At 46.3% G+C, this 18,370-nt stretch overlaps 1 protein-coding gene across 9 annotated transcripts in view; it reads right to left on the bottom strand.

Annotated features, from left to right (window-relative positions):
* The window catches only part of LOC100881898 (uncharacterized), an 88,364-nt gene that overhangs the window by 20,753 nt on the left and 49,241 nt on the right, over nt 1–18,370 (bottom strand). For 6 of the 9 annotated variants that reach the window (XM_076534390.1, XM_076534389.1, XM_076534399.1 and 3 more), the window contains one exon: nt 4,515–4,650. The exons of 2 other annotated variants lie outside the window; for them this stretch is intronic. The gene's annotated coding sequence lies outside the window, so the exon portion shown is untranslated. Of the gene's footprint in view, nt 1–4,514; nt 4,651–4,738; nt 4,878–18,370 lie in introns of those variants that run through there. One more of the 9 variants, XM_076534394.1, reaches the window with a different exon arrangement.

Raw genomic sequence — 18,370 nt, 5'->3', positions numbered from 1 at the left:
GTAGAGAAATAATAACTTTAAAAGAAGTCGTTTAACATTTTAATTAATATTTTAAAGTTGCTGTTTGCAAACAGTATTATCTTCGAGTGCAAAGGTTTAAAATTCCATATCGTACTGTTATTTCATTGTTAGAATTTTCTACCTGATACTAATACATCCCTATTAATTTTCCATCCCTGTTAATTTTGCATCCCTATGAGTTCGAATTTTAAAGAATCCACCTGTCCTTAAGAACAAAATTATTGTAGAACAGTAAAAATACTATAAATCCATGAATTCGTTGATTAGGGAGAGGGAGGTGACTCGCAGTGCGAGTGTCGAGCGGATGGAAATCCAAAAATCCTTTGAAATACCGGGTAAAAGGCCAGAATAAACATTTCCTGAACGGTTAGTAGCGATGTGGTGGGTGAGGAGGGTGCACAGGGTGAGCGGGTGGTGCGGTTTCAGGGGGCGGAGGTTACCTCCAGACTAGCGGGGTGAAACGAACACACGAGTCTGAGAAAGATGGATCCTCTCGAACGACTAAAAGTAGACGCGTAAAGTTCGTACGTCGTCCAGACACCGTGAATGGCGGCTGCTTCAAAGGGAACCGTGAATCGTTAAAGAAGTCTGTCTTACGTTTTACGCTCTTTCACCGACGAATCGGCATTTGGGGAGGCGGTGATAAGAAAATGACGTTGAATTTTTACGAGTATACAAAACTTAAACTTACTTTCCAAGTATTGTTTACTCGAGCTTGTTAATACGGTTAAAATATAGTCGACGCGGTTGTTAAAAAATAATTTTGATATACGACGTAAAGTTACGATACGGGCCCTTTGCAAACCTCTATCGTATAATACGAATATATGAATGATAAAAGCGACAGAATACATAAATTAAACTCGCGATACGAAACAAAAAACGCGTGCAAACTGGCGAAACATAAAAACTAATGAAATACAAAGGATATAATTTAAAAAAATCCGCTCGCGAGTAATTGCCAACAGCGCGGTCAAAATTCAGCAGTAAGTTACAACGTTGGACGTTCGTTCGCGAAGAAATAACGTAACCGGGTGTAAATTAGAGTTACGCTTTCCCAGCATCGTTTTTTAACGCATTTGAATGTTTTACCATAGATGGCATAAATAAAATCGTTTATATTCGAGCGCTCTTTCGTGCAGGACAGCCGGAAAACGAAACGTCTGTTCGAAGTCTGGCCCAGAGATGGCGACACCGAGATACTTTTATCGCCATTCGTTGGCGGGGGTGCAAAACCCCTTTTTCGATACGCGCCATTACTGACTCCCGGTCGTATCATTGTAATAAACGGCCAGAGAGCTTCGATGATTACGCATCGACAACGCATCGCGTTCGCGTAGAAATTTTTAATCGATTATCATTACCGCGATTCTCCCCCAGGGGTTGATTCGACGAAACGCAAATTCATAAGCATCTTTATACCGCTGTAACAAACAAACTTGGCTATAAACGCGCGATAACGTATCGTTTAAATGCTATTTCGTTTATGAAAGCCTCGTTTCAACGGCTCCGAGAATGAAGGAGGAATTTTCAATAAAATACTACAGAACGAAAACACGCGCGAAACGAAACGACGTCGACGTCGATATTAAAACGAAATGCTAATTAATTTTTCTAAAACGCGATATCAGCCAAGCGTGAAACTACGGCTGCAATTATTGCACGAAATGAGGCCAGAACGAAATTAACCGGTTGGTAAACATCACCCTGGAGACAAAAGCCTGGTGACATACCGCGGGGATGAATTCATACGTCGAATCTCCGACAATTCTGCATTATAAATCTTTGCGAGAAATATTTCGATACGTTATTAATACGATCGAAAATGAGCGTCGAATATTATTCGCGCGCAAGTGCATAGCGACGGAACACCGAATACATACAGGGATCTTAACCCTCCGCTTCGCGAAAACTATAATAGAATTCCAAAGCACCCGAAAGATGAAAGAATGATCGAGTTCGTGTTTGGATGATTTATGTGTCAGGCGATCATCATAATCATCCGCAAAAAAATCCGTGATCCTGACAGGGGGTACGGCAAACATCCCGCAAAACCTTAACCACCCGAATGGTACTGTTTTAATGTAATTCCAGGACCGGTTTGTCGCTCGGCCCATGCACGCATGTAACAGCGCGAGCGACAAACCCGTCGACCAGCTAGCGAGCGAAAACGAGACAGCCGCCGAGAGAGAGAGGGAAACGAAAGGGGGTGAGGGTGAATAGTTGCGAACGGGGTGTGCGGCGGTGTACACACAGGTAAAGACAGAAAGAGAAGAATAATGCGCGTGGACGACGGTGGTCAGTCGGCGTGTAACGGAGAAAGATGAACGTCGAGAGGGGGTAGAAAGAGTAAAATTGGTGGTAGGGGGCGAGAGTGACAGAGAGGGTGCAGTGTTTTGTTCGCGCGCGATGGACGCGTCGCCATAGCGACCGGCGGTTGTTTATTATTGCGTCCAGCGGTCGTGTGGGGTGGCGTGGAAGAGAGCACGGGGTAGTTTACGCGACGAGGGGTGTACGCGGGGGTTGAAAAGGGTTAGGCGGCCGGGGAAGGACGGAAGGACGAGAGAGAGGAAAGAGTGGGAGAGGGTGGAACGGTGGTGTGCAACGAGGGAGTGGCGGCCGACCACACGAGGCCGAAAAACACACTCTCCGCCAAACCTACCCCCTTTTACACCCCCGTACACCACCTCCTCCCTCCCGTTGGTAATGAGAGTTCGATAAAGCGCCTTTACCAGTGCGTGACGTCAAGCGAGTCCTCTCTCTCTCTCTCCCCCTCCGTTTTTATCTCATTTTCTCGCTCTCGCCTATGCTCTCCTCTCCTTTCGCTCCTTCCCTCTCTCTCTCTCTCTACCTACTCTTTTTATTTTTGGTTTTGCTTGTTCGTTGCCTTTTTTCGGTCGCCGTTAGCAGCGGCGAAGTCGCGGCGTGTGACAACAAACGAAACCTCGGAAAATTCGTTGGCGTGAGCGAGCGGGCAAGTGCTAGCACACATTTTTTTCGCGACGATAAAAACGTCGCGGTAGCTTGATGGGTATCATATTTTTTTCGGACCAGGGCCACAAATTTTTGCTGGCCGGTAGCGTTGACGCGGCTCGAGCACTCTTCTCTGCCATGATCGTGTTGGATGCTCTAATTGCTTTCTGATTCCTCGTTTTTTTATTTTCCGTTAGAGCCTCGTTGAAAGACCGGTGCGACGGGTTTGTCGTTTCTTTCACACATTCGATTACTCTTATATTATACTTGTACATCAATTCCCTTGCGTTTAAAAAATCTCCAACTTGACCGGACAAATAACGATTGTCCGTGGTCAGCGAATAGAAATCGTAATTAATCCCGAACTTCTTTTTACGCACCTGTTCGAGTCGCTGTGACCCCGTATCCTGACCCCAGAAACTTAGAGCTCCCTTTGTACGGGACAGACGTTTAAGACGTGCGCTAATTAAGAACGGCATCTCACCACGCAGCTGCCAGCCACGCCGGCGTTGCCCGGGAATTATTAAACGGCCACGAGGAAGCGACATAAGGTCGACGGGTAACCAGAAACAGCAGAGAACACGACTGCTAGAAACTTTGGACCCTGGGGAACGCGAGTGCGCGTGAAAATGCTACCCCTTATGGCAATCTGTAGCAAAATTTCAACTCCCGTTACGCGGCGAGGAAAACTGATTAAATCCTTCAACTATTGCCTACGATTTCTTTCCCTCTATGGGACTCTTCCTTTCAGACATTTAGCATGACTCATTTAATTCATTCATAAATTTAAGCGAAATAAGCTTCAGCGAGTATAACTCTAATTGCGAGTGCGCGGAAAGTATCGCTCGATGTTAAAGTCGCGGAAGCGAGTTTTTGCTAAGAACGTCTGCAGACGTGAAAGACGATTGGGCAGCGGAAGGCCGGAAGTCTATCAGCACCTCGGAATCTGTACCGTCAGCTCGACAACAATTCGCCCACGCGGAGAGCTTCGAGATTACGAGAGCGGAGCGAGGGTGAAACAGATAGAATCGTCGACGGAATCTAGCCTCCGTCGACGTTTCGTTCAGAGGACGGTAAATTGCCTTCTATCGGTACATCGTTAATCTGTGCTAACTTGTTCGTTCCAAAATTGATCCTATTAATTGACCTTCACTTTGACACCCCGATTTTTTTTTTACAAGAAATTTATAATGTTCAGCATAGAAACTATCGGATGCGGTTTAAAATGCATCCCAATGCAGTTCGTATAAAGAAACTGTTGAGAAATTTCAGTGTTACGTGAATCGAATGCTATTTTAGAAAGGTTAGACACGGACATTAGGGCGATCGTTTACGTGGCAGGTCACGGAGCAAAACGCTGCTTCCTCCGAGCATTTTAGGGGCATCCGCTCACCTGCCTTCGCCCAGCGATAATTTACTCTTTTTTCGGTCACCGATTCGACCGGCCGGCAGCGCTAATTTACATTTACGAGCGAGATCGGCTAATTGCCGGTTAACCGGTTGGCCGAGCAACGACATACCTGGCCTGCAGTTTGTTGCCTTCCGATACAACTGTCGTTCGCCCGTGAGAACCGGCAAGAGGCTTCTTCGTTCCGTCAATTACCGCCATTTTCTTTAAACGTTGTTCTCGTTACACGCTCCTCTGCAGCTTCTACCCTGCAAAAATAAAAGTAAAATTGGCCAAATTAGTGAAACGCTCTTGGAGCCGGCTCTTTATACAAGAACATTCTCAACTTGTACGTACGATTCTATCCAAGTGTTTCGCTGCAAATGCTCCACTTCGTGTTGAGAGTTTTTATTAACACTAAACGTACCAGCATATAATGTGTACTTGATTTCAAATTAAAAATGAAGTTAAGAAATAAATAAACAAACAACGAAACATAAATTAATTCTTTATCTTGATTAAGATCAATGCTGATTTTAAATAATGCACATTAACAAAATGTGTGTATTATAATAAGAAACTTGTGGAGCAGTCATTTGACCGGTTTGGTAGTTATAGTGTTAAGAACACGTTCTGAACTTCTTGATAATCAACGAGAATTTGAGAAACGGAGACAAGCGAAAGAATTGATTAGCGACAAAATAGAGGAAAAGAGATCAGGCTATCGTCGAGCGAGAATTTTTAGCCTGCGAGTCGGAAAGATAGGAGAAGACAAACAACCGTGTGATATCGAGCCCGTGAAGACCACCAAAACGTAAACCGTGATACAGGCGCCAACGAACCAACTCGTCGCCGCAATGTGTTATCGTTGGTAAACGAGTTGCCCTGTCGCTCGCTATTCATCTCTAATTCTGTCGCAACCGGCTCTGCCGCTTTAGCAAGATGAAACTTTAATTTCGATCGGGCCGAACGGAAAAAACAAAAAAAAAAACAATTATCCGTTCGCGAATGATCCGCGGCTCGTATCCTTTATTTATGACGTTGTTCGAGAACCGGTGTTGATTAATCGACCGAGCAGCATCATTTTTATTTACCGCTCGTGCATTATACGATACCTCTTGAGACCGATGTTTGACGTCAATTCTTTGCGTTATAATTTGTTTTTCCGAACGAAGACGAGAACAGGATACTTGCGTCTAAATATACCGTTGTAACGTTTCAAAAATTATTGCCAATCGTCGAGTACAACCACTCGACCGATAACGGTTCGATCAGAAAAATTTGATATAACGGCGAGTTCACGCGGGACTCGTAAACTCCGCTCAACTAATTAACAACTTCAATAATTATGATATTATTGTACAAAAATATTACCGTTGTTTTAAACGGAAATATGAAAAAATATTTTCCCGGACGTGTCTGATAAATGATAGAAGGTTGCTTACGGAGAAAAAATGTCAGTCTTTCGACAAATTTTCAAAAATTTTCAAAACTGCCACAGGATAAAAAGTTAACAAAATAACTTTAATAAACTTATTAAAATGTTAACCTTTAGAAAGTTGCAAAGTATGGGTGAAAACGCGTAGGCTATGACGTCCGTCAAACACCGTTTAAGGGCGCAAAGTTAATGAAAAGCTGATTGAAAATAGTAAAATTTAAATCAGTTAAAGTTCACGGTTCATGAACGAAAGATTTTTCGAGCGGAGCTCAAGGAACGAGACAAATGTAATTAAGGGTTCTGACTTCGAAATTATGGCAGACTCTCATTGAAGGCTGTGAGGGGATGATGAACATGGATCGGCATTTTCCAGCGTCGAACAGCGTGCTCTCGGTCTCGTGTACGCGTACACACTGGCCTCGGTTTGCACGTTAAAGCGAGGTCCAACGCGGTACCTGTCACGGTCCTCTGGCATCCCCGTTTCATCCCCTTTTCAACCCCCTCTCGTGCACCGTTTCCATCGTGGGTTCGCCGAGCGAACCACTCGGTTCGGTTTTTAGTTAATGCTCGCACCCATCACGCAGCCGACCACGCCGATGGACTTTAACCCATTATGGTTGCGTCTACATCGCGAGATACACTATTCGGGTATTTAAGGGATGACGACGCAACCTACAACCTAAATTAGCGATTTACGAAAGACCGGTCTTTTTCGAATTACATTGCTCTTTGACCTGTCTTTACGAAAGATACGAATAACATAAAAAATTAGCTTAAACTTAATTAATTTGCTCAAAGTAGAATCTGTAGACTTGAAGAGAAATAATGGACAGTTTTAGAATCGATTTTTCAGCTCCCACCCCCGTCGTACGAGACGAGTTCGAAAGTAACATCTGTACTCTGAAAAACAAATATCAGCCGCGAAAGGAACCCGTGGACAGCGAAACGACAGGCAGTCATTGTCGATAACCTTCCATTCCCAATTCATAACCGATCCGCGGACAAAAACCGGGAAGAGAAGCAATCTCCGCGGGGCCACGAGTTAAAAAGGATGAAGAAAAAGAGTAGAAAAAACACGGACAAACAACGTAGAGGACGTGGAACAAACAACGTTAGACAGGCTAGGACGAAAATCGTGTCCCGCTGGTTGGCGAGTACCGCGCGCTCCGGGAGAGAGAGAGAGAGAGAGCGAGGGCAACGGGGTGGCGAGACAGAGAGGGGTGGTCAGGTTGATCGTCGGATCGCGGGATCCCGGTCGATCTAGCAGCGTTGGTCCTCCTCTGGAGAGACGGAAGTAGCCGTGAAAAATTTTCCCGTCGACGTGTGGTGGCCCGTGTACGAGGCTAACGCCGCGCATTTCGCGGTGTTCGGGGTGTCGGGGGTGGTTCACCAGAGAGTGTACCGCGGGTTGGGTCACGCTGGGATGAGTCGCGTCCACGCTGTGCTAGGCCGAGAGTGGAGTGGAATGGAGTGGAGCGGAGAGTGGAGTGGCGTAGCGAGTGGAGGAGGGCGGGAGTCGAAGCGAGAGGGTTGGCCAGCAACGAGGGTAAGGGTGACCGGACGGGGGTGAGGCGGTAGTGGTGGCAGTGGGTGGCCGAAGGTGAGGGTATTTGTTGGCGCGAGTGGCTAGCCAGTCGGATTACCACCGGCAGGGTGATTCGAGGGGGGTTCTTTGGGATGGCGAGGGGTGTGCGCGCGGCTCGCCGAGGGGTAGGGGGTTGCTATGGGTCCGCAATACACACACAGTGGCACTCGACGAAAAATGTAGCCAGAGAGCGACCGCCGCTGGAAAATTTACACGCATCACGAGGGCGATGGCTGAATGCCGAGGGTTAAAAGAGCATCGCTAATGGCCACCGCGTCGGTTATTTTGTGGATTTTTATAATACGACCGACCGAAGCCTGTGTGTCCATGTCCCTTCCCTCTGCTCCTCTCCTTCTATCTTTATCGGGTACAACGCACCGACCCGACACACAGTCGACTCCATCAGTTTTTCAATCCGGCTGATTTTCCTTCGTCACACCCCTCCTCGCTCTTCCTACCCTCCGCCGCTCTTCCACCGTATTTGCGTGGATGAAATTGAGCGATAATGAAGGGGCGATTCGATTTTCCTTGCGAACCGAGATGTGTCGAACATCGTCCACTTTTTTCTTTCTTTCTTCGCGTCGACCGTGTATTCTTCTTCGATCAACGAAGACATCGTGATCAATACTTCGATTAATCGTTCGACATACTTGCGAAACAGAGACGCTTTGGAAAGAGGCACGAATTCGGTGCGCGAAATGTTCGCGTAGCGAATGCCAATTAACGTTGCATATTTTATTCCCAGTTCGTCGCGAAACGCGCTTAATTGCCACGGTAGAGGACGGAGAAATTACGAGAGTTAATCGAAGGTAGCCTCAGACCGCGAAAGAACACGGTTCATGTTATACGCGAAGAAGTAACGCGTTAGTTCGAAACAATCGATAAAAGCGAAGGGAATTATTATCGCTTCTTTAGCAACAAGTGTCTGAAACTTGGTTTGACGAGCGACGTTCGAGAGAGAAGTTCGAATCGTAAATTCGTACGGAATTATGCGTTTCGATTTTATTCAAAGATAATATACCCCTTTTCGAGCAAATACATGGAGTACCGGAAATTCGAGAATCATCAAACAAGCGAATTTAACTCTCTCGTTTAAAATTAAACCGTTTTATAAGAATGAAATAAAATGACGAAATCCTCCTATCGATCGAAATTAAAAGGAGGTACGATAAATCCGGAGAGTGCAACATCCTCGAATCGGAGCGGACAGAAATTCTTGCGAGTTTTCACGGGCTCGGAGAAACGAGTCGAAATCCGTCGTGATCAAAGTCCATCCACCGGTCGGGATCCATTTAACGCGAGCGTGGATCCGCACTTCCTGACATTTAGCAGGTGAAACAACGGAGAACACGTATGCTGGTCCCCTCGGAGATGGCCGGCACACCCTCGTGCAGCGTAACGCTAACCCAGTGAAATAGATAGTCTCTCCAGGGCTGATATCGTGGCGGACACGAGCGAAGAGAAGAGACAGAATCACGAGGCGACGCGTGTGTACGCGTTTACGTATAGGCGCGCGCGCGTGTGCGTGTACGCGAAGAGAGAGCAAGAGTACAGAGGCCGGCAGAATCCATCCATATATCGCGGGGCCAACAAACCGACCGAATCTCGACAGGACGAATGGGTAGGCCGCGTTTTCACCGTTGCCACTCCGCGCCAGTTTCCAGTAGGCTGCTCTATCTGTATTGGAGTGACCGTTTCGCGTGTGCGAGTATGTGTGGATGGGTATAGTTACCCGTAACGTGGCACACCGATCCGCCACACTGGCTACGACCAACGAAAGCTTCCATAGAGCGAGAGAAAGAGGCGAAACGACGAGCGAGAAGCAGCGAAAAACAGAGAGGGATAGACGTGGTCAGATATAAAGAGATAAAGAGAAACGAGAGGGTAGAGAACGAGCGGGAGAGAGAGCAGATTATACTGGCAGTGCAGCTCGGCACTCCGCAAATTTTCAACCACCACCCACTCTCGACCTCACACCACCGCCCACGGTTCGCTAACCCCAACCCTTCCTCTATTCGAGCTCGTTTTTGCCGCGTCCACCGCCAGATCAATGGGGTTGCTAACACGGGTAGGTATATGTGTCCGTCCCCACCGCCCCTGGTCAGACCAGTACACCCCTCCCCTCGCCGTGCACCCTCTCGCTGAAACCGTCGACCAACCCTCCGGGCACCAACTACCCTTGCGATGCCTCTCCGCGACTCTGTACAGGGTGATTATAAAGTTTCCATGGACCGATGCTAAACGAATTGTCGAGGCGGTCGCGCGTTTCCGCGTGCACCGGCTACCACCTGCGACCACGGCCGAGTTTCTTCCTTGCGCGAGTTTACAACGGAGAATCGGCAAGGTTGCGTTCGAGTTCTCGCTTCGGTTAATCCTCCAGTTTCCCGACGCTTCGAACGACCCCGCGACTCCGCGACTGATTTATCGTCCGGGAAAAGAGACCCTCGTGAAACGGTGATTTGTGGCTGACGCTTGCGGTTTACTTTCTGCGCGGATGTTTAATTATTTCTGTCTTCTCGACCTTTTGACGGATCGCCTCGCTACGATTTTAAATAACGATAGTCTTCGACTTTCCAAGTGTTTTGCACGCAAGGAAACATCGCCGTAGGTACGAATGATTAATTTAATTTTATATCGCAAAGTGCACCGTCTAGCAGGAAACTAAAATATCGAATGGTTAATATTTGAACGTAAACGCGTTACAAAGATCACAGAACAGCCGAGTTAACCAAGCAATAACCTAATTGCTCTTACAACCAGCTGCGAATACGGTAATACAGTTGGAGCAAAACGCGTTTGTTATCCGGCATCGCGTACGGAGAAAGAAAACGCGGAAAACAGAGCCGAACAACAGTCATACGTTTCCCGTTATAATTGCGTGCAGGTCGTAATGACTTTTTTATCGACTCGCAAGAACCGGATGGGATAGCCATGGCCAAAGGGATCGATCGATAATTCTGTTTCGGTTACAGACAATTACGGCTGATTCGACCGCTAATCAACGGCAGCACAGGCCACTCGTCTGGCCAACGATCCGACAAATATCCTCAAAGTGATCCGACGACACACGGTCCAAGCAATCGACGCGCGTTTATCGCGAGAGCATCGACATACCCGTTTCGAGATCGATAAATAAATCCGGATAATGCATACGGAAGAAGCCATTACGAATCAAGCGTCATAGATTAACCCTTTGATTTATGATTTTCTCGATAATTGCATTCGATAGAGCCAACTATTAATTGCTGCACTATTAACACTTTGACGGTGTCACGGATTCGGCACTTTGATGTTTAACACTTTCGCTACGGCGCGTTTGCGACAAAATCTGTTCGTTGCGGACGCGCTGCCGTATATATACGACCCGATATTCAACCCCGTATAAATACCTACGTTTATCGCATTTCTCGCGCTTCAAGAACCTATGTTTCTCGTTCTCGAATGTACTCTTGAGGAGAGTAGACAGGTGAGCTAGGTTTCGAAGTAGCAGGGAAGGAAGAAAATCCTCGACATCGGAAAATCTGTCAAACGCGAAAGTTGAATGTAAACGATCCACGTGGTGGTCGGGTTGGCTTATTAAATTCCAGAAACTTAAACACCACCTGTTGAGGGTGTTCACCCGCCTCGTCGTCGGGCCGAAAAAGTCACCGGGATAGGGATGCCTCTCACCCCTTTCCGCGATGAAACATTTTTCAAACAAGGTTCCAACGCCGGGGGCAGAAATTCGGGCGAAAGTTTCGAGCAATTTGGCCACTGGCCAGCCACTTCCAGACCGATCCTCGTGGTCGCTCGAAAAAATGCTCCACCGATTCTCCGCCCTCGACATATTAGTTCGACCTGCTATCATCGCGATCGCCGTTTCAATCGTCGTTCCGATTCATCGGCTTGTAAAACAATGCGCCGCTGATTACTCGATATAACTTTCGCGTAGAGAGAGGGAGCGAGAGGAAGGAGGAGAGGGAGGATGAGAAAGGACGATGCAGTTTGCAACGCGTTGCATTCGAGCCAGGCATTCACGATTCATACGCAATGGAATTACCGGTTTACGCGGCGTTGCAGTTCTGCGCGAATACCGATAGCCAGGTACCAAATGTGGCTACCAATTAGGATCTCACACCCTTGTTCTATTCTTGTTCGTGGATCTGTTGGCTCGATCAAACGTTTCCGATCTTATGTCACGATACGAAATAATAAAAAGTTCCTTCTATTTTTCGATTCGATCGCGAAACAATATTAATCGTACACTTCGAATTCAAACAAGTCTCACTCTCGTTGAAACGAAACCGAAAGCCGAATAGCCGACTAGAAGACCGCAATGTTCACGAAACTGTCGACGGAATGGCTGACTGTGAAACCGCAATGTTCAGCACCGTCAACATACCGATTCAAAGCCACGGTCAAGCCCATGAAATTCGTTTATCATAACCGACAAGGGAAAAGCAGCTGCTTTCTCAGACAGCTTCAAAGACGTCCAGGATGAAAAACCGCGCGTCTTAATATTTTTCCCTCTGTTCCCCGACGAATTTGCGTCGAAGAACGTTCCGGAGGTCGATCGACAGCCGTCCCGAAATCGGTAATAACGAGACGATCGGCTACTTCAAAGTCACGGCCGTTGTTGCGGAACCAAGAGCACTCGAAATCCCCAAACATCTGTCAGGTATCACTCCCCCAGTGAGCCAGTGTCCGCGTTAAATCAGGTGAACGATTCGCACAAAGAACGATCCAGACCTCCTCTCGAGGACGCTGTCCGAGTGCAGCATCGCGGAAGTCTTCTTCTGCCTCTTCTTTTTTTTCACCGTCCCTTCTTTTCATTTTCATCGCGTGTCGTTCCACTTCGAATCTGGCCACGGATAAAAAATTCCGTTCGAAAAGAGAGTGGGGCAAAGTTCTCCACTTTTTTAAACTTATCCAGGTGTCGAATATTCGTTAAATTTTCCTTCACCGAATATTATAGACGGTAAGATTTTATTGCAGATTTTAAGTGTCGGATAAATAAGTCTGAAGTACTGAGAAAAATAATGAAGCGAAAGTTGCGAAATAATATTGAAAGTTTGATCGAAAGTGTACTTTGAACAATGAATTTTGCAAGAACGGCACACGTTGTCACCCCCACGTACACACACGCGACTCTGGTTCACCCTCGTAACGACAGATGGCTCAGGGTGGTCAACCTTCGAAGGTTTCCCTGGCTTTTCTCTACCGAAAGTCTAGTAGTAGCCCCGGGTCGTATGCCAAGCTCGTCTTAAACTTTCACCGAACTATCTCCAAAGCCTCAAAGGAGCTGGAATTAGTTTCAGAGGGTTGAAACGCGCTCGTCGAAGAAAAGCCGTACAAACGGATTACCGAGCGTTTGAACACCTGATCTTCTACAAGATCATCCGATTTGTTCGTCAAGATTATCGGTCCGAGAACTTTGATATTATTCTTCGACGGAATTAATCGATTCCGATTGGAATTCCAGCGTTCGAATCGTCGTGGAAAATCATCCCTTGTGGCCACGAATTCCAACGGACTTGCATTCCGAGCGGACGTGGTTTAAAAAAGGGGATAGAGGGAGAAACAGTTTCGAGAACAGCGAGGTTGAAAACTTTTCAAGCGAATGCCCACGAGCGTGTTCTCCGAGGCCTCACGAGACGACAACGACGACGACACACGCGCATCTGCTCCTCTTCTCTCTTTTTTCCCTTCCAGGCCGGATAATTCATCCCCGATAGACGATTCATCCTCGGTTGCACGACCTATACGATTAACACGTCAAAAAGCACAAAGACCGCGTCGAGGTATGTCATGGGAATAATTTTTTTTCTCTTTTTTTTCATCGACGACACACGGGGGTTGTGCCGCATCGAGCCCAAACCCCTCTTCTCCGGTTATGTTTGCACACACAAACGTTTATCTGCGGGGCACCATGAAGCACCCTGCTCAATCCTAGACAGATCAACTCGATTTTCGTGCCACGAGACAGAACGAAGGTTCGATATATATGTTTGCCACTCTTTTCTGGGGAGTCTATCTCCTCCTTTCGACTCGTAATCGCGTCGGATCGAGGAGCTTCCTCTGCTAATCCTGTCGACTGTTTTTGTCATCCTTTTTTGCCTTCTTCCAACAGTATTATAGAGTGGAAGATCGTACGTTTACAGAGCGATTAGGATTTTGTGCGAAGGTAAAAGTCCGTGCAACTGTTTACGGTTCGCGTTTGGCGAATTGTTTAACGATTTACCGAGTTGCAAGATGAAGGAGGATGTTAGAAATTCGAAAGAAAAAGGAGAATTCTATTTCGAGGAAGGGTTCGTCAAAGACGGAGCAATCGATATTAGTCGCGGAGCTAGCGTTAAATTATCAATCGTGTCTTCAGACTTTGAGCTTCGAGGAAGGCTGCTAAACGCCGTGAAATATGCATCGGACTTAGATGGTAGTTTCGATCCGTGCTTGGGAGCAGCCGTTAAAATAGAATTAACGCTGAAGTCCGCTAGAAACTTCCCGGTTGAAAATTTATTCGAAATGACTTCCCTTATTCTTAGATTTAAACAATGTACGCTAGTTTAATTTGCGAAGAGTAAAAAAAGAGAGAAGAATGGTCTGAAAATTATCGAAGAGTGCAATACAACATCCTGATCTAACATTAATTAGAAAAGGGAACAGTTCCCTGTGCGACTAAAATAAAAGCAAAGCAACGATACTTTTATCGAACACGATATATCTTTTTTCCCCGTTGAAACCCATAACCGTTAATCCGCGTCTCATTAGTGTCTGCAGAGCGGGCGCATCCGCGGCGGATTTTACGATTCTAATGATGGCCAGCTTGTTTGATTGAAGCGCAGCTACTCTAATAAAATAAATCATGCGCGGTGGAGAGACGCGGTCGCCGTTGCGAACAGTGCTGTTGGTTCAAATTAATCCCATTGTGTCTGGATTTGGGCGGTGCGCCAATTAAACGGATTATTATCGTCACTATCGTCATTACTTTTTGCGAAAAGCAGTCCAGAGAACAGGCAACGACGGAGATCGTGCGTTCGATCGTGAATTTTTATCCCTGTCCCGATTTTCCCCCCTATTCTCGATGTCCTTCCACCTGTGATTGCCTCCACCGAGCTCGTTTCACCGGATGAATGTAATTAATTAATATTTGCCCCGATATTCGATCGATTCTATCGCTCCCTTGTTCCATTCCCTTTCTTTCCTCCTTTTTTTTATCCCTCCTCTTCCTTTTACATTCTAGTCTATTAGCTGGGCGAATTGTCGTGAATGATACGTTTAATTCGTAACACCAGTCGTTAGATAAGCAGAATAGGCTAATTTTCTATCGTATCGATTTCCAATTAATTCTATTACCTTTCGACCGTATCTTTTACTTGGATAATCTGTTCGAAGTTTAAATATTGCACGACTCGAAGAATAAAAGTTTCTACGGGATCATCCGAATATACAGAAGCCTCTGTTGTGAGGGTGTGCTACGAATTCGAGTAACGCGTTTAGGAAATACAGCAGCGACTGTTGGCCAAGATGGCTACCGGAAATTGCTCGGTGACCTTACTTAGGAAGGCGGTAGAAACTTACGGTGATGGCAGACCAGACGAAGGGTTACCATATCACCGAAAACGATGGAAGGTAGGGCCATTAATGAGGTAATGGTAGCAGGGAATTCGGAGGAGTTCTGTTTCATCCGAGCTTGATGAGTCGTTTCACGAATTACATTGTCTTCGACGGACATTTCGTTACGGGATGGTTTCTAGGAGGAAGCGCGAACAGTGGTTATTCGCCGGTTTACGTCGTTGTTTTCGTGATTTAATGCAACGAAGGGTGACTGGAGACGACGGATAAAAATTCTCGTTGGTTTAGAATCTGTCTTTATTTCCTTTTAGAATTGCAACGACAGATCTACAAAATTTATTCCGTATTTGTCGACAAATCTATTTCGATGTTTTCGAGTAGAGTTTTAGTCGGATCAACGAGGGTTTTAAACGTCCCGAACTTAAATGGTCTGTTTAAGCTAATCGAAGTCGATCCCCGGAGCAACTGGGAATTATCACCCCCTAAATTACCGCACCTACGGAGATTTTATATCGCAAACGATCGCCGAGGATCCTTTATTTAAGGGACGGTGAGCCTCTAGAAACGTCGATCGTCGTGATTCAAGATCGACGCTGTCCAATCAACGCGCGAACGCGTCAAACTAAAATTGTTCAATTACGATTTGTCACGTAGCGTCGATTTTCCACACGCATCGTTCTCTTTTTCGCCCCTCGGCCAACCCCGTGTATGGGGTTCGTAACAATACTACGTAAGGGGTCTGCAAGTAATAATGGCCCGAGGCATCGATCATGCGACTCGAGCAGCCAACAAACTATACGAGCTCTCCACAAAAACACACCGTTTCCTGTGATCCCATAGAAAAGATGTCTGGAGCGAGAACGCGTTGTATCGCCATTGCGATTTTTCTGCTAAAAGCAGCCCTACGAACGGGAATTTTCTGTCGAAACTGTATCCAGGAAACGGGCTAGTAGGTACGAGCTCGTCTCTCTCGTCGTTCCTGTACACTGGCGGGTTTAGATTTAGTGTAGGTGCAGGCCGTGTGCACGGATAGAGGGGATGAAAGAGGGGGTGCAGGAGCAACGTTCGAGGGGTGCGTCCCGAACACGTGACGCCTGATTCATACACAGACTGCTACGGAATCAATTTGTAATCTTGACTCGAATTAAGGACGACAGCGGGCTGATCGTGAGGGGGTGTACCAGCGAGATGAGAGAGAGAGAAACGGGTGTTCGACTCGAAGGGAAAAGGGGTTGGTCGGGATACGTTTATTGGGAAGCGAGACTGGCATTTGGTTCGAGAATGTGGCACAGGCTACACTGGAATCTGAACTGGCCCGTGCTGAGAGCATTATAGTCTGGTTGTAGGTTATTAGGTGTGTTGGCTAATAGGCATCGATATCGGGTATTAATGGCAGGTAACCAGACGGTGATAATGGGTATCAAAGGGCAGTGTTTTAGCGCGACACGGGGAATAGTAATAGCCGCTTTTACCTTGTTATTTAATCAATCCTCCTCCTACTTCCAGCACGCGTTTCCCTTTTTTTTCACAGCCATTTTTTTCACGCGAGACAAAAATTAGAGGATGGCAGATGCGAATTTACGTATGGCTCGTGTATGAAGTATTAGTAGGTACACCGATTAATTACAATCAATTTATTGACTGATTTTAACAAGCTTCGAATTTAATTAACTCGATTCCTGAAAAATTATAAAATCAAACGAACGTTCCACAAAATTTTAATCGAAGTTTATTCTCCGAACTTTGAAGTAGATTGACAATTTTGCAATTATACCAGTTTTATATTTTCAAAATCATCCTTTTTCGCGAACAAATAATTAATAGGGATTCGACAACATTAGAGCGTTCCTGCGTGATCTCCGATATCGAGAGAGGGAAAAAGTTGTATGTTTGATTTCAAATTTATAAACACGAACGTAGTGTTGCATAAATGTAGACGAGTTTATACGTTCCATCATAAAATTCAATTTAATAAGTTCATTCCGCTTTACACAGTTTGCTCCTTTCTTTATTTATCGTTTTGGCAAACGCAACGATATCGAGGACCATTGGCTTATTACGATCATTGCCTTAAAGATTACGATGCAAGAAATTTGTAAATGAAATTTCTAAAACGAGGTTATCAGTCAACAATAATTTGCAAGCGACTGTTGACAAGAAGTCGTAGAACGCCACGAGCAAACAATCGAGTAAGAAGAAGAAGACAAGAGGGAGTAGCGAGAAGAGCAGAGGGTAGATTCGGCTCCCTTTATCGGCCGACAAACTTTCGCGATAGGAGTCTCTGAAATGCCAGAGACTCGCGAAAGAGACGAGGCGGCGAAACAAAAGAGGGGTGTAGAGCGGGTGTAGGCGAGAGAGGTGGGGGCAGAAAACGATCGGGGCAACGAGAACGGAAACAAAAGCGACGCGGGGCGATACGCAGTATGGCGACGCTTCCGGCTCGCTCACCGCACACAATGCACTCTTCCGTGTTAACTTCTGTGCCCCGTGTGCTTGCTCTTCCACCTTCTCTTCCCCTTCCTGAACCATCGCCCCTTTTCGTGCCTCGTTCTCCATCCACCGACGTCGAAACACACCCTCGCACTCTTCTCTTCTGTTCGCATCCGAAACGCGGCGATTTCGTGGCTGTCTCGCGCCAGCCAGGGACGACGATACGTTTAATCGTGCCCTTCCTCGTTCGCGCACCGAGCAACAAGTTTCTCGTGGCCAGCTTGCCAACAATTGCCTCCAAACTGCCCACTCTTCCCTTTTATGTTACATTTTCTTCTGCGGTCTTACCGCACCGATTTACACAATTCTTCTACTTATAAAGTTTCCAACCAGATTTAAAAACTTGGAGAATTGTGTATTTGAAAATTGATAACTTCGTGTGCCAATTCACGAGGTGCCAAAGGTAACACGTCACTGCTATTTTGGGGACTTTACGATAGCCGGGAATTTGATGAAAGAGAAGCGTTTATTCACGGTTTCCAGGTGCGGCCAAAGGAACATTCCATATTAAAACATGCAGGGTATAACGAAGCTCTGAGAGGCGATTAAAAGGCGAGCCATGCAGATAGAAAACAGAGGCAACTAGGTTGCTGGTCAAAGTAACGTTTAAATGCCACGGCTAGCCGGTGACATTCGTAATCCAGTCTTTTACTCGGAGCATTTTCTGCACTTGCAGTATAATCGTCGAGTTGATCCACCGGCGAAAATATACACACAGAGATGAGTTTTTTCGCTGGAATCTGGAAGCAACGTAGCCGACCAAACGAAGAGATCAAACGACGTCCCTGTCTGCATTGGCCGTGCGTCTTTTCTCGCTTTTATTCATATTCGTCTAACCGTGGCGTCGCTGATGCATGCAAGTCATTGTCTTTGTCCAGGCGAGGCACTAGGCTTTATTAAAAAAGGCTGCTGCCTTTTGCTGGTC

Source organism: Megachile rotundata, chromosome 8, assembly GCF_050947335.1.
Source record: "Megachile rotundata isolate GNS110a chromosome 8, iyMegRotu1, whole genome shotgun sequence".
Classification (NCBI taxonomy): Eukaryota; Metazoa; Arthropoda; class Insecta; order Hymenoptera; family Megachilidae; genus Megachile; species Megachile rotundata.
The sequence above is the reverse complement of the archived record's forward strand: the minus strand, read 5'-3'. Positions and strand labels throughout refer to the sequence as shown.